Source organism: Halyomorpha halys, unplaced genomic scaffold (assembly GCF_000696795.3).
Source record: "Halyomorpha halys isolate HHAL.00 unplaced genomic scaffold, Hhal_1.1 Scaffold811.1, whole genome shotgun sequence".
Classification (NCBI taxonomy): domain Eukaryota; kingdom Metazoa; phylum Arthropoda; class Insecta; order Hemiptera; family Pentatomidae; genus Halyomorpha; species Halyomorpha halys.
In genome coordinates this window covers 153,411-169,121 of record NW_027116337.1, presented here as the reverse complement: position 1 = coordinate 169,121, position 15,711 = coordinate 153,411, and the positions used below count along the sequence as shown (strand labels likewise).

Below are 15,711 nucleotides of genomic sequence, written 5' to 3'. Positions count from 1 at the left end.
ATATTTATCCGTTTTATTAGTGCTGACAATGTGAGTTGATTATGTTTCAAATACCAAAATTAAAGGTATTTTAGAGGAAGATTTGTGAAAAAAATCTTTATTTAAGCCATGTTAGACAATCTCAATGAGGATAATACCAACCTCATATTACAGGTACTGGTATTTGGTGGGGGGAACAAGTCTGGCAAGTGGGCCTTTGGGTCCTTTTTGCCAACCCCTGGCGGCTACCTAGGTTGCCGCCGCATACTAACCTAGGTGGGAATCTCAAGATTCATTCTTCGGGACCGCCGAAAAATGAATATTTAACTGTCCCAGGTGGGGATCGAACCCACGACGTTCCGAACCGAGCGCACTGGAACCTGCGCCCCAACCCGCACGGCCGTCACGTCCGTAACCTCATATTAAATATCACCTAATTTTACATTGATATATTGAGTTTAATCAAAATCGTTAGAGCCATTTTTGAGGAAATCGAAAAAATTTGAAAAATCGATCCTATCAAGTGGCACTTTCAGTCAGTCTATTTTATTAAAATAAAATGCTGTCACGTTCCTTGTATTCCAATTTTCTACGACTTCGTTTTGTAGATAGGCTGACTATACAAAAGCTCACAATTTTCCGTTTCACTTTCGTAATACTTTTCCTTTTATTTTTACTTACCTACATATTCCGTATATAGGTAAGTAAAAAATAAAAATTAGAAGAATTGAATCAATTTGAATAAAAATGTATTTTTAAAATGTTTATATGATTCTCCAATTAAATTAGCAGTATGTAAAATACCGCTATTTAAGAAATAGAGCGATATGTATTGAAATGAATTAAGGAAATCTAAATTGGACAGATGAAAAAATTAATCCAAGGAACCATTAAAAAAAAAACTCTCTCTTAAATAATATTTTGTAATTTTATATTTAGTAATATAAATAGATATCCAATGAATTTGAGAGTACCCAGGAAATAAGGCAAGGTTGCATTCTTAGCCCAGTACTGTTTATAATGATAGGCGTGTCACTGAAGTTGGCGAAGATGAAAATGAGGACATATAGGCTGGGTCACAGAGAATTAAGTCCATTCTATCTCATACTCCTGTCTTACGTAGAGTTGTATTTGGGAGCAACGGAAAAAATCTCATTCAACCTCAGAATCCTACCTCAGAAGAACTGCAGTTGTTCTACCGGGAAATTAACTCAAGAAAAACTAATGTAATGAGGATAGGAAGGGGGAAGAAAGAGGAGACCTAATAATATGACTGAAGGGAGAGGAGCTGGAGCACGTTAGAGATTTAAAGTACCAGAGAGCCCACCTTAATAAGAACGCCTGGATAGACGGAGAAGTCCGAAAAATAATAAAAATTGGCGTGTAAATGCTTCCTTTTACACAAGGTTGGTTTCCTGGGAAATAAAGAAGCAACAAAAAAAAGAGGTATATAAGACTACGTTATTCCGTTACTGACCTGTGCTAGCGAGTCCTAGACTACTACCTCAAGACATAAAAGCCAAATCCAAGTAATGAGAATAAGATACCTGATGAGAATAGAGTGGGAATTGCGAAGGGAAAAAATCAGGAACACTACAATTAGAAGTAACCTGGAGGTGAAACGCCGAACATATTGTAGGAGAAAATAGACTGCAGTAGTTTGGCCATGTACGAGGGATGCAGGAAGAAAAAATAGCCAAAATGATGTATGAAACACGAGTAGATAGAAGAAGGATAAGAGAAAGGTTGAGAAATATTTGGGATGGCGCATTCAAAGTAGTATATGAGACAATAGAGGAATTGACTGGAATAGGCGTAGCCAACTGGTACAGGAAGGAGTATTATGGATGCGGCTCTCGGTAGGTGTAGAAGGACTAAAAAGAAGAAGAATAAATAGATAAAATAAATAGTAATAATAATAGAGTTAATAAGAAAGAATACCTTTCATTTTCCTCACAATATTGTTTTCCAAGAAAATAACACTTTTACGTCTTTTATTTAAAAAGTGACTATGTTGTGTTTTGTAGCGATTGTGTTAATTTACTGTAAAACATAGAGAAGCAAATAGATATGAGGTTGGAACAAAGTTTTTTTTCTGCCCAAGACTCCCATTTGAGTCCTATACTGTCTAAACATGGTTGAGGGTCAAGTTTTTCATTTTGTGAGACCACCAATCTAGGAAAAAACGCCCCAGGCCGGATTCGAACCGGCGCCGCCAGATCTCAGATTGGTAAGACCTGCGCCTAACCACCTGAGCTACGGACGGCTCTCGAGTTAATAGTGAAGTAAAATTGTTCAAACCTTATTTTTGCTTTATCTTAAACATTTACAATATGATTAATGCAAGTAAATAAATACAATTTTTAAGTTTGATTATTTAATTATTTGATTATGAAAAGTTAAAATATTTAAAAACAGGCAATAAATCGTTCAGCTGTTGAGGCTGGGCTCAGTTTACTTTTTATTTCAACAGTTTCGTCCTCCTAAATTATGTCTTATGCTTGTTAGGAATGTACTCTTCTCTCTATCACCAGCATGCTTAACACTGTTGAGGTACTGTCTATAGATAAACTGGGTTGCTTTGATAATAAACAAATCAGCTTTTTGTATTTTACATTACAGTTATATTTCAAGGTGTTTGTTATCTTATAGTTAAATTGATTATTCCAGCTGTTATACATTTTCTTCTGTTTATGTATTTATTTTAATCAAGAGGAAGTATTCTAAAATGAATTGTTTAATCTGGCTATTCATAGTTAAATAAGCCGAAATGGATCCCATCTTAGGAATTTAATAAAATAAATAAATGGAATTAATAAAATAAAAGTAAAAGAGAGAATAGATATTACAAAAAAAAGTTATTAAATAGGAAATACTTATAATAATGGAAATTCGTATAAAACATATAGCTTTATTTATATGCATTAAGATTATATATTTTTTATTACGATAAAAAAAAATAACAGTCGATTAAATCCCTTATTCCAATCATTCAAACAAAACGGTTTGGTATTGGTTGACGCGATGGCCTCCAGAAAGTCCTGACTGGAATACTAAATAACTACTCGATTAATTATTCCACGGATAGGCTTAATTGAATAATACATTTTATTCTTAATCATTTTTATTAAGTTTATTCAGCATTAAATGTTAACTGCTTAGAATGCGAATTATATGTTTTGCATATCTATGTTGTATCAGTAAAAGTTGAATGTTTATTTCTTCTGAGGAAGATTTTTGTTTTTCACTGCTCATTGTACCTTAAAAAACAAAAAAATATTTATGGTTAAGATTTTAGAATTTTTTTTATTTAATAAGGTGAAGCTAAGAAAAAATTTTAATGGAAGAATGTTTTAGCTCAACCTCATTAAATAATTTACAACTCTTCCCATCTTTTGAACCTTAATTATTAATATGATGTTTTATTACGATGAGATCAAAAACAATTAGGAACATTTAAAGGGGTGTTTGTTAGTGCATTTGTAATTTCAAACAATCCATTGAATAAAATTTTTTTTTTTATATCTTCATTAATATTTACAACTGTATATAGAGAAACTACCAATTGGTAGCACTCTAATGACATTTTACATTAGCAGGTCTCGTGGCCATCTTCTTTTCAGGCACCTCGGGCGATTGTCAAGAATAGAAGAGGATGCATGGTTAGAAGCTAGGGGGTTTGAGTGGTTAGGGAGTTTATAATGGAAGGAGTGATATCTGGTTCGGGCTAGATCGGTTACATAGGAAAAATTAAGGTCTTTATGATTGATTTTATTTATGAAAAAGTAAGGAGCATTGAGGATTTTACGAAGAATTTTGGATTGTAAGGATTGAATACGAGAGGAATTCGAAGGCTTATTGGAGGCCAAAGCTCAACTCCACATGTTCAGATTGGCCTTATTACAGTTATGTAGATCAGTCTTTTGTAATGAAATACGACGAAGGGTAAAGGTGATTTGATGGGATTTTTTGGAATTTATCTTAATCCTCCAATTACGACACCATTCTTCGAGGGCTGTGAAATGGGATTGGAGAGTTTGGGATACAATTCACTGGTTATTAACTGCGAGCACACATGTGTCATTTGCTTACGTGGTGAGGACAGTGTTAGGATTAGTTGGAATGTCAGCTGTAATGGCAATGTAGAGGATGGTTTACTTGGAATAACCTATCAATAAGAAAGGAACTATTGATGATAAAGTATGTAGAAGGTAGGAATTTACGGAGTTTGTAAACCAGTCCCGGGTGCCAGACTCGATCAAAAGCCTGTTCTACATCGAAAAAGACTCCTGTGTCAATAAAACTAAATTGTCTCCATTCTTCAGTATAATGGTGTTACATTTTTTTATAGGTTTTTCATGAAAAAAATTTTTTTTTTTCAAAAATCAACATTTTCCTGCTAGAACTTTGCAGTTCTCATTTATTCTACAGGTTCTATCTCTGGGGAATATCTACAGGTTACTACCCTATTCTAACCATTGTGGGGTTCAAGTTTTCAGTTTGTGGTACCGGAACAGAAATAAAAGTCGACCCCCCCTCACCCCCAGGTCGGATTCGAATACGTGCCAGTCAAAGTTGGCCCTTTAACTCACTCGGCTGTTGTCGGCACTTGCTTTTTTAAGAAACATGTCGTTTCAGCTTTTAATCCTTGTTAATTTTTCAATTGATTCCATATTTTGAGTCAGATTAATAGTATTATCACAAACTAAGATAAAACCTCGCCCATTATTATTTTCTACAAAAATGATATTACTTCATGGAATAAAACATCTGATTAAAGTTACAATGTTCAACTAACCAGTAAGAGCATTTCAGCTACTACAAATAAATACTTAGTTATTCATGAGTAACTGATTGATGCAGTAATTTTTCTGTAAATAACTTAAAAATTGTGATTTGCGTCAAATAACCATGAAAGTCATGAAAAAATGGATATATTAATAAAAAAAGGCTGCAAGAAAATTAAGAAAATTAATAATAGGAAAAATATATTTTGACAAAATGGAATGTTCTTCTTATAACACTTTAAAAATAAAATAAAAACATTAATAAATTGATGAAATTTTCATTTGTAGCGGTGAGTATGGAATTAATTTTTTCTGTTTTTTAATTTTCTTCTTTTTGTTCCTTTCACTATAGTTTTCTCGTACTGTATTATCGATACTTAATAAAAATAACAAATATGTTAATTACGCTTTAAATATAGCTAAGATTTTGACCATTATGATCATGCCTCTGGTTGTCCTTCCCATGCTATGGCAATACAGAAAATAAATTTAAAACTTTAATATTTTACTGGTACAAATAAATAATTCAATATGGTCTCCAATAAAAATACGAAGTCAGTGTAATAAGCATTGATTGCTCACTTGGTCCTGGTTGCTAATTATTAGTTTGACAACTTACCACAGCGGTTAATTTTAACTGGGATTTTATTTTCTAACTATCTCTTGAATTGATCTATATCCTCCAGGCACATACCCATCCCACTGAATAGAAGGAGCTTCAATTCCCCTTCTGTGGTTTCAATACCGAAAGAGCCCGTCCTGTCTTTTTGAAAAAAAAAATATTGATACCACGATATCCTAACCTTCTCAGAAGAGGCATGACTGTAGCCTGAGAGGGAAGGTAGCAGAGGCGGGGTGCGGTTGCCTAGCGACGGGGGGAGCGGAGGGGGTTCATTGATTTTTGCATGACGGCGTCGACACTCACACTCAGGCCGAGTGCCATGTCCAAGCAATGTCTCTTCTGACCCACGACTACCCATGTCTTCTAGGACCGTATCTACACTGTGAGTATTGTATGTTCTATATGTGTAAGGTGTGTGCCAGCCCTCTACTGATTGTAGTAGTAATTGTAATAGTAGTCAATGGCTTTGTCTATATCTAAGGTATCAGTGTCTTCCGTAGTAGAGCTTTCTGTCATTTTAGTCTTTTGTTACCTTTTTTTCGATTCCCAAATCGATTGGAGTACAGAGAACAGTCACGGTACAGCCGTAGTGAACTGTAGTATTGACTAGAACAATCGGAGAGGTTACACCTCCTAAACCTTCCCGCATCGACCACACTTCCAATATTTATATATTGTAGTGCTTTATTTCTGTTCTGATTGATAAAAAAACTGTAAATGCATTTTCTACGTGTTTGCATGATACATAATAAAATATTAAATTCGTCTTAATATAGATTTCATTTGATTTTTTTTTTTACTTGTTTTTTGCTGCATTGTTTTGCCAACCAAACCAAAGCGACAGACAAACAATGACTCAGAAATGACACTCGCCGATAACCTTATCTAACCTGTACTCCTGTGCCGATAGTACGGGCGCTATGTGTACATACACCGTAGTACCCGAGTACCCTCGTATTCATATGGGTTAATTATAGCCGAGACTGAAGGGTTTCCCGTGTGAGTCACAAACAGCTGGCTGCCCTACTCTCCTATGCATCGGGGTAGGGTAAAAAATTCCCCCCTCCTCCGGACTTCTCGAACTAATCGATAAAAGACATCTGATGCTGTGGTCGATATGCTGTCATCTACAGCAATATTTGTTGTCGAGTATGTCTGTTTGTTATTTTTAGTCGTGAGTTTACCACGAGGTTGGTATTGCTATTTTATCCTCCATCTTGCTCCTGACCTAAGCAATGGTTCCTAGATCTTTGTGGCTTCTTAACAAATGTTTTCTTGAGGATTTGTTGTTTGCATTCATCTTTTACAACTTGAGGCACTGGAATCCACTGATGTGCGTTCGGTCAAATCCAGATGGTCTATAGGTAAATATTTTCGTTCTGGCAAAGTTATTAAGCTAGTATCCGCTTTAGAACTTCTTAGATATCCCGGTATTATTCTTCTTTTATCGGAGATAAAAAACAGAGCGATCAATAGCAATGTAATGTAGTTTTCAGTAAATCATATCTTTTTACACACATACACATATATTTATATATATACTAATGTAAACTAATAACGAAAATTGTTGTTGTTATGTATATAAAATATATAGTAAGAAGTTTATTTTGTCTTAAGTCGAAGACGTCTTAGACCTAAAATATCATAATGGGAATGTGAAGGTTTCTCAGGGGTGCCATGATGTAAATATTGACTATCCCAGGTGGGAATCAAACCCACAACGTTCTGGCCAAAGCAATAGAGGACCCTTGGTTCCAGCGTGCTCGGTGGTTACATCCTAAAAGAGAAGTATCTCGGTCTGAAAATTTGGAATCCGTGTTTCAAACGATTTAAGACCACCTGAACCCAAGTAACCTCGTAAAATTTTCTGTGTGAGTGTCAATGGTCAGTCTAGCTCAAAAATGAACAGTTGTACGAAGTGTAAATTAAGGTGAGTATGTGATTGAGTTGTTTCAGCAACTTTTTTACTAAAATCGCCTTTGTACATTTTACTATTTTCTCAAAAATGATTTTGATTAAACTCGTTGTAGCAATGTATAATTAAATGGCCTTTAGTATCAGCTAGGCCTTATTCTCATTGAAATGTTTTGATTGGGCTTGAATGCCGAATTTTTTTAATTCTTCGTCTAAAGTATCCTTAAGTTTGTTGTATCTTTAAGTATTTGACATAATTAATTGCTAACAGCAATAAAAATGATATCCATAAACTTTGAAACAATTTTATAATAAACTAAAGACGAAATTAGCAGAATAGAATATATTATAAATTTGTAATATAACGTTGGAGATTTTAGAAATAATAACAAGTAACATGAAAAGTGTATGGAGGTAATAGAGAAAGACTAAACTGAATTTATAAATATATATGTATTTTTTCTATACCGTTATCATGACAATAGTCAGTTTTTTCTTTCACTTAAGCTATGAAAGAGTTAATTTCAATTCAAAGAAACGTCGTTAAGTGAAAGTTGTGATGCGCGAACAGCACCTGATTTCATTATTGTCGATTTTATTATTTACTTATGAAAAATTTTAAAAAAGATATTATAAGAAATCCCTTTCTTCTGAGATAAACATAGATTAATAAGGCATAGGTGAAAATATTAGATGGAGATCTTTTGATGCAGAAAACTAACATCAAGCCGGTTAATAATATTTCCTTTGATCTCTGCCATATGCTCACTTATTTATAACGTTGACTAACCAACTTAAAATTATAAAGATGATGATATTGATGCAGAGATAATTGTTAAAGTATTTCCAAAATAAATGTGATATTTTTGTGAAATGATTTAGTAGTTTGATGTAATGTTAGGATTTATATGAAGTACATTTTATTTTGATGCCACTTTTGCGATTTTATTTGACACAATAGGCATTATTACACATTCATGTGACTATAAAATGTCATTTATTTTATGAAATAAATTTTGGTCTTATACCATTCTTAAGCCTTTCGTTGTACACATCATATATTTGGAAATTAAAAATGTAGAATCCATGTAAACACTAAGTAGCCGGTATCATTTTTCTATATTAAATATATACATTTATATGTTTAATACACTCATTTATAGAAATGTACAACCTGGTTGGGAGAAACTACGCAATAATATTGCCCTACTCAAGCGAAACTTCCATTGACTATGCATGAACTAGAAACACACGTTAGACACACGTTCAATGGCATATGTCATGTTTGGAGTATGTTCTTCGATATTCCAATGAATCAGTTCATACATTTTATATACATATCAGTTTATACGCTAGTACACATCATAATTTTTTTTTTCTCACTCTCCTTTTATTACTATCTGAAGCAAAACAAAAGATAAGCAAAATATAAATATGTATCTACAAATTGAATTATTCATATTTATATTTTACTTTTTATGTATTTTTTGCTTCAAATAATAATAAAAGGAGGGTGAGAAGAAAAATACTGAAACAGATTTACTAGTTGACACAGATAACATCCAATAACTTATCCATTATTTTTGCTTTATTAAATTTTATCAATATCAATACATTCGTCGAGCAATATTCCTTTGCAAAATATCTTTATTTTATTATTGTCACTATTATTTTTAATTACGCAATAGTACTTGCAATGTTTTCGTAATTTCAATACATGAACTTTTCAAGTATTTGAAATAATTAAACAGATCCACTACGAAACTTCTATATAATAATTTTGGCAGATCATCATGCCTTTTGGTTCACTGGAACCGAAAATGAACTCCATTACTAACAGATTTCTGGTAAATTCATAGTATGTAATGCTAGTTTTGTTGCACAAAATCATGATAATCTTTCATAATTCTATTAATCAACTTAAATTTATTATGGGATTAAAAGTATTCTAAAGTATACGAAATGGAGCAAATCGGAATCTAGTTGGTTAATTTTGATATACAATGTAATGTAATGTATTTATTTGTTGTAAATCGTTAAAATATGTTTGAATGACTTTTCTTTCAAATATATCAAGTGTATACTTTATTTTCACCATCAGGAAGCAAGAAAATATTCCTCTTTGCAGACTAAAATATTTAAATTTGGTCAAAGTATTAGCAAGTATTATTGGTTTCAAGTTATTTTAGGAATATACGTAAACAAATGCACATTATCCGGGCAGTGGAAAAAAAGTTAAGCTTTTTGTTTTCGTTGGAGATATCTATATAAGGGTTTCATTTCCTCTAGCCGTCTAGGAAATCTATCTGAAACAAGGAAAAAATTTAAAACTAATACAAACATATCTGTAATATAATGCTGTAAAAACCTAACAAGTCTTCTTAACTCTTGAATCCTATCTTTTGAAATTATTAAATGAGCACATAAGATGCTTTAATATTAAAACAAAAAAAAAGAATTGTAACGTAATAAAAATACACAGGAAATAAAATTAATAAAAAAATACTGTGAACTTGAAGCCACTATTATACTAGAACTAAATTCAAATATTTTGGTCCCGTTCAATAGACGAGCTATTTATCTGATGATAACAATAAATAATACATTTACTAAATTTGAAGGAAATAAAGATATTTAACAATCATTAATGCGTTGTATTATATCTCAAATTGTAATAATATTAGTAGATTCCCATTTGTGCAATTTTGTATATTCTAGAGTGCTTTAGGTACCATAAAAATTTGAAGATTGATAGAGTATCCCAGGAGTTATGACGCATTTTCATGCTACATTATGTGGGTTATATATTTCGGTAAATGGTGAATAAAAACGGAGTTCATTTCCAATTTTAACGCACCAAAAATCATAAAAATCAGCTACTATTATCGCATCAAATTTTATAAAAGTTATGTTTTGTTGGTTTGTGTATTTTATTTAAAATTTGTGTATTTACTAAAATTTTAACAAGTTAAAAAGTATTCAACACTTTTTAATTTTCTAATTGCATCAATATTATCCTCTTTAACTATTTTTCCTTTTCCTCCATTTAATATTTCAATTCCTAGATGGTTATAAATGTAGAATATTACTCGACACAAATGTTGGACGGTTGTCAGATCGGATATTGTAGACATATATACGGGTTTACGACGTGAAGCATATACAGGCCTTGCCGCTTCGGGAGGCGAATGCATTGTTTATAACCTATCCCAGATGAGCACTGAACCCCTTTAAACGAGTATTATTACTGCGATATCATGAAATCTTTATTTTATCCGTTTTATGGGTTACGTTTACTTAGTAAAGTTGCTACCGAAATTGTTTGTAATAGATATATTGTTCTTTCACTGTTATCTACCAGTTACATTTAACTATTTCAAACAGAATGAAGGGAAAATTATAATACTGTTCTTGTTTTGGGTTAAGTAGTTGGTAAGGACATACTGTTTCTTAATGGAGGTGATATGGTCAACACCAACGCTTAAACGCAAAGTTTATCTTTCAGCACTATGTAGTGCCACCATCTTTATAGAGGGTTGGTCTAGGAGGATCCCTAAAATATTTTCAACCAGTAACGGACTGACGTGATATGTCCGTTGCCCTCAACTGCTTAACTACCAAGTTCACCTACTACTTCTGTCACGATGGAAATTTTGAAATATGAATAATTTGTTGAAATCAAAACCTTGCATCGGAAAGAGCTCATGGGTCCATTTATTTGATCGTTATTTAACTTTTTTCATCTATTTTATGGAATAGTTAAAGATCATTATTTAAACAAAATATTTTTAATTGTTATAAAGTTGTTTTTCAAAACCGTTTTATCACCGAATCACTTTCCTAACAGATTTACATGACACTATTAGCCAAGCATAGTTTTAACTTTCTTCTTGGAGCTTCCACTATCCAACTAAATCTGGTTGGTTTTGAATCGGGCCCCCACACAGTCTAGTTTAGTATCTCAGTCTATCTGTTAACTTCGGTCAGTGCTTAGTTAGTTATACAGTGATGTACTTGGTGCATATCTAGCATTGAAGTTATTCAAGTTTGCTATTGTCTTAGTCTAGTCTCTGAGAGCCCAACTAACTTCATGGATTATTCAATGTTCTAAGTTCAAAACTTTAAAATTCTAACCAAAATTCGGATTTGGATGTACAAATAAAACAAAAATTGACAATTTTACTTAATCTGGAGTACTCAATATCTTATCAATATTGATAAATGAATATATTGTTGAAAGAAACATTCTTGATGGTTACTCCATTGAAATCGCCGTTGAAACGGTATACTCCTTGTTTCTTCTTATTTTACAATGTTGTTTTTACTAACTCGCAAACACTATTTTGGATTATCATCTGTATTTTTCCCGTATTGCAACATATCTAAGCATTATTTAGTTCCAATGATGGGTTGAAAGTATCAGTATTGGTCCTTATTGTATCCTACTTTTACAAAATCTCGTGTTATTGCTAGTTGTTATTAAACCTGTTGGAAAACATCCACGAGAGACCAGTTGAAAATGGTCTTTTAGAAGATAAAAAAAATCATGAAATCAGTAGGTACTATAATATCAATATTTTTTTTTCTTTAAATAATAAATAATGAAAATATTATGGTTACTTTACCACCATACTTATACTTTTAATGATGATTTTAATTCTAGTGAAAATAGTTTCACTTTTCAAGTAATTTGAAGTTTCAAAATTTGTAGGGCATAGAATGAAACTTTAGAGAAAGACCAGATAATATTCTGCAATTAATCGACGTTTATTTGAGAGCTATCGGAAAAAGCAATTGGGAAACTTAATTTATAACTTCCTAAAACCTGCATAATTATAGATTTAGAAAAATTAAACAATGAGCCAATTTCTTCCAATCGTTTTGATATTTTAGAAAAATAGGAATTTCCGATGGGAAGAATGTTTAAAATAGCCAATACTTTTTAGATCTCTTTTATCTCTAAATTAAATTCGCACTAGTAAAACCCATGAAGGGTCAGAAATGCAGTACTTTGTAAGGAAGTACTGTTATAAGACCAACGGTTGTACAAGGAGGTGATTTGGTCAAAATCACGTTCGACCGTTTTTACCCAATTAGGGGTACCCACTTCACGAGACTGGGTGGACCCCGGAGGGCTTCTGAACTCACAGGGCTGACTCAACGGCTACAGGTAACAGATAGTAATTATCTGCTACAGCAGGATTAGAACCCACCGGAGTCCTTGGAGTTAGTCGTCCATTAACTTACCAATGAGCAACCCACTCCCACGTTTATTTTTAAACATTTTTCTTTTGTTAACATTAAATTCTGGTAGTTTTCACAAGTTAAAAATTGATTTTGTAGTTTAAAAAAGGTTCAATCATTCAAAGATTCATATTTTTTAACATATCGCTGCTTCGGGAGTATAGTGAGTATAGTGAAATTGACTTCACTGTTTTGGCGGGCTCAAAAATGAATTTACTAGTTTTTCTAAAAATCGAAATAAGTGTACTTACAAAATCTTCCGTCGCAAATTTTAAAGTACAATTATGGCCGATTTATAAGTATCCATTAAATGATTTTTGAGCACGCTAACACAATAAGTCGATTTCTAAAAGTTGACAGTTGCGTCATTTTATTTCCAGGCCAGTGATATGTTTTCCACATAGCTCTTCAAATAACAGGTCCACTTGGTTGGTTACACAGACTGTTTTAATAAATACAATAATTTCATTAAATGGATCCTGTGGATTTGGTATAGTAGATACATGAAATGACAAATTTGAGAGTTGGAAACTGTTCAAACTTCATTGAAGAGCTTAATGAGGGATTTATTCAAGATATAGAAAGGGTGGTTTAAAAAAAAAAAAAAGAAGATAAAATTAAACCCTGAAAGTTAATGTTGTTCTAAATTAAGGTAAAAGAAAATGATAAGCTAAAACATTAATAGGTGAATGAACCATAGACTTTCTAACAAAAAACTGCAAATACACAGACTTTATTTTGGATTCTAGTATTTATTTTACATACTTAATGCAATAAGTTATTTTGAATTCGCAATAAATATTTCAATGTTTTTCTGTACAAAGTCCTCCATTCTTCTAGTGAATTGCCGCGTTTAAGTAGAATTCTTTTACTAAGCTTGTCTGCTTACTACTTGCTCTGAATGCCGTTGGTTAATAATCCTGAAGGGAGGCTTTCTATATTGCAGTTTTCGCCATTTCGCCTGTTTTTCTGATGAGATAGCCCCATTTTTCTCGATGGAATGAGCTCAGCCTTTCTCATTTTCATTTTTACGTTCGCATTATGCGTTGTTGAGGCCAGTATCATCTTCTCCTTGGAGAAGTATTTTCCAATAAATATCTATGCCCTTATTTGTAGTTGCCCTTTAAACTAAAACCAGGCAGCCCTGACGAAGCCCTGCAAAGTGGGGCAAAACGTTGGTTAACAATAATTAGTTTTTTAAAAATATTTTGATACCTTTATTCACCGCCACCCGGACTACCTTCCTCCAATCTAATCCATACAGTAAACTATCTTCTTCCAATAATTGATAATACTTTCGGTAATTGTTGAGTTCCACTGATTCCTTTTTCTTGAAAAATATCGTCGCATATTTTTGTAGTGAATAATAAGTAAATAAATGTTATTATGTTGTTTTATGCATTCCGGTTTATCATAAACTTCCAAATAGTTTGATGAATCTTTTAGGATATTTGCGGTTTATCTTCATTTCAAAATTACAATACTTAAAGTTGACTCGAAAGAATGATATTTTAAAAAAAAAAATCTTGTGTTATGCAAAGAAGTGATATGGTCACCAGCCACGTCCAACCGCTGAACTATTCCTAGCCCGTATAAAGTACCATCTTTGCAGAGGCTCGAGGTTCCACAGGATCTCTTGCCCCCCTTTTCGACTTCTGCACCGATACACATCATGGTGATTGTCCTATATATTGAATCTTTTTTCTCGCAAATATAATAACAACACTTGTTTATTTTCTCTATTTTCCTCAAAATAATTAACTTATCAAAATTCTGGTGGTCATTTCTATTAAAACTGAAATATTAGCATAAACAGTTTGTGAATTATTACATATTATATCACTTAGTATAACATGAAACGGCATAAGACCGTTAAACTCAATAAAAAAATCAAACAAACATTACTTAAAAAAAAAAAGAAAAGATGCTTTCAAAAAATCTTTAGCAGAATCAGTTGCTATTTTCAGACACTTATGTTTGAAACACTTTATTTGACGTTTATGGAGGATCGATTTTCATTATCGTCTCGTCTTTTATACAAAAATCAATTGAAATTTTTGCAAATATAAAACATTGCAATAAAAATAAATAAATAGTTAAAACTTTAATATATTTCTTTTCAGGAACTTATTTTATAACTTGATTATGGGGCAGAGGAGCCCGAAACGTTTTTCAGATGATATAAAGAATAAAGAAGTGGATAAAGGGCATAAAATAAAATCCTGAAAAGAAATATAATAAAGTTTTAACAAAAAAACACTTCGGAATTTAAGTTGTAGGATTACAACTAATTGTTTATATTTAAAATAAATAGGTTCTTGAAAAATTAAAAGCACATCCGTATAATTGAGAAAAATTAACATTTTTTAAACCTTATGTCGCTCTAAATTCAATAAAATTTAATTTAAATTAGAATTAATCCATTATATCTAATATATGTGTTGGGGATGAAATTCTATCTTTTGCCTCGTAAATGAAGCATTTAGAGTCAGTTGATGTATTTTACGGAATCGTAAGGCGGATAAGGGTTTATTCGAATCCCTTTATCTTAGTAAAAGCGTAACTTAACATCGACTCAGTCCTCAACTGCTTGGATAGTATTGTACTGAAGGTCCACAATGCCGACGGTTACAATAGCGGGAGTTGGAACACCGATTCAGATACACCCGGGACCTTATCCATTATGGATCAGTTCTGGGAGGGAAGTTGTGGAATGAAATCAGAGATTGATGTGTTGCAGTGGAGTACTCCATTCCAGGTCGAGTATCAATGTTTAACAGGCTCACTGCGGTAGCTTCTCGTATTGGAATATTATATTCGTCTGTCTATTATTTTATGTTTAATTTTCAGCTTTATGTTTTTATTTAAAATGACTAGAAAATCAAATAAGTAGAAAAAGACATTTCCATGACTGACATTCAATAAATAGTGTATCAATAAATCACTCATCCAGCTCATTATCAAGCTTTGACTTAGGTTTTTATTAATGTTATATATTAGATAACAGTAAGCATGTTGTATATTATTTGTTTATTCCCGAATTGTCGATTTGTAATCAATGTAATATGAATTCAAAATTTTTGAAATTTTTTTTTTTTTTTTTTAGCCGAGTGTTCTTAGTCGGGACTAAATTTGACAATGCTCAAATATCTGCTTATGCTGATG

General features: G+C 32.3%; 1 protein-coding gene across 10 annotated transcripts in view; it reads left to right on the top strand.

The window, feature by feature from the left end:
* LOC106686356 (uncharacterized protein CG43867) overlaps positions 1-15,711 on the top strand; it is a 443,901-nt gene that overhangs the window by 387,742 nt on the left and 40,448 nt on the right. The window contains exon 1 of one of the 10 annotated variants that reach the window (XM_014429611.3): positions 5,667-5,770. The exons of the other annotated variants lie outside the window; for them this stretch is intronic. The gene's annotated coding sequence lies outside the window, so the exon portion shown is untranslated. Of the gene's footprint in view, positions 1-5,666; positions 5,771-15,711 lie in introns of those variants that run through there. 10 annotated transcript variants of the gene reach the window in all.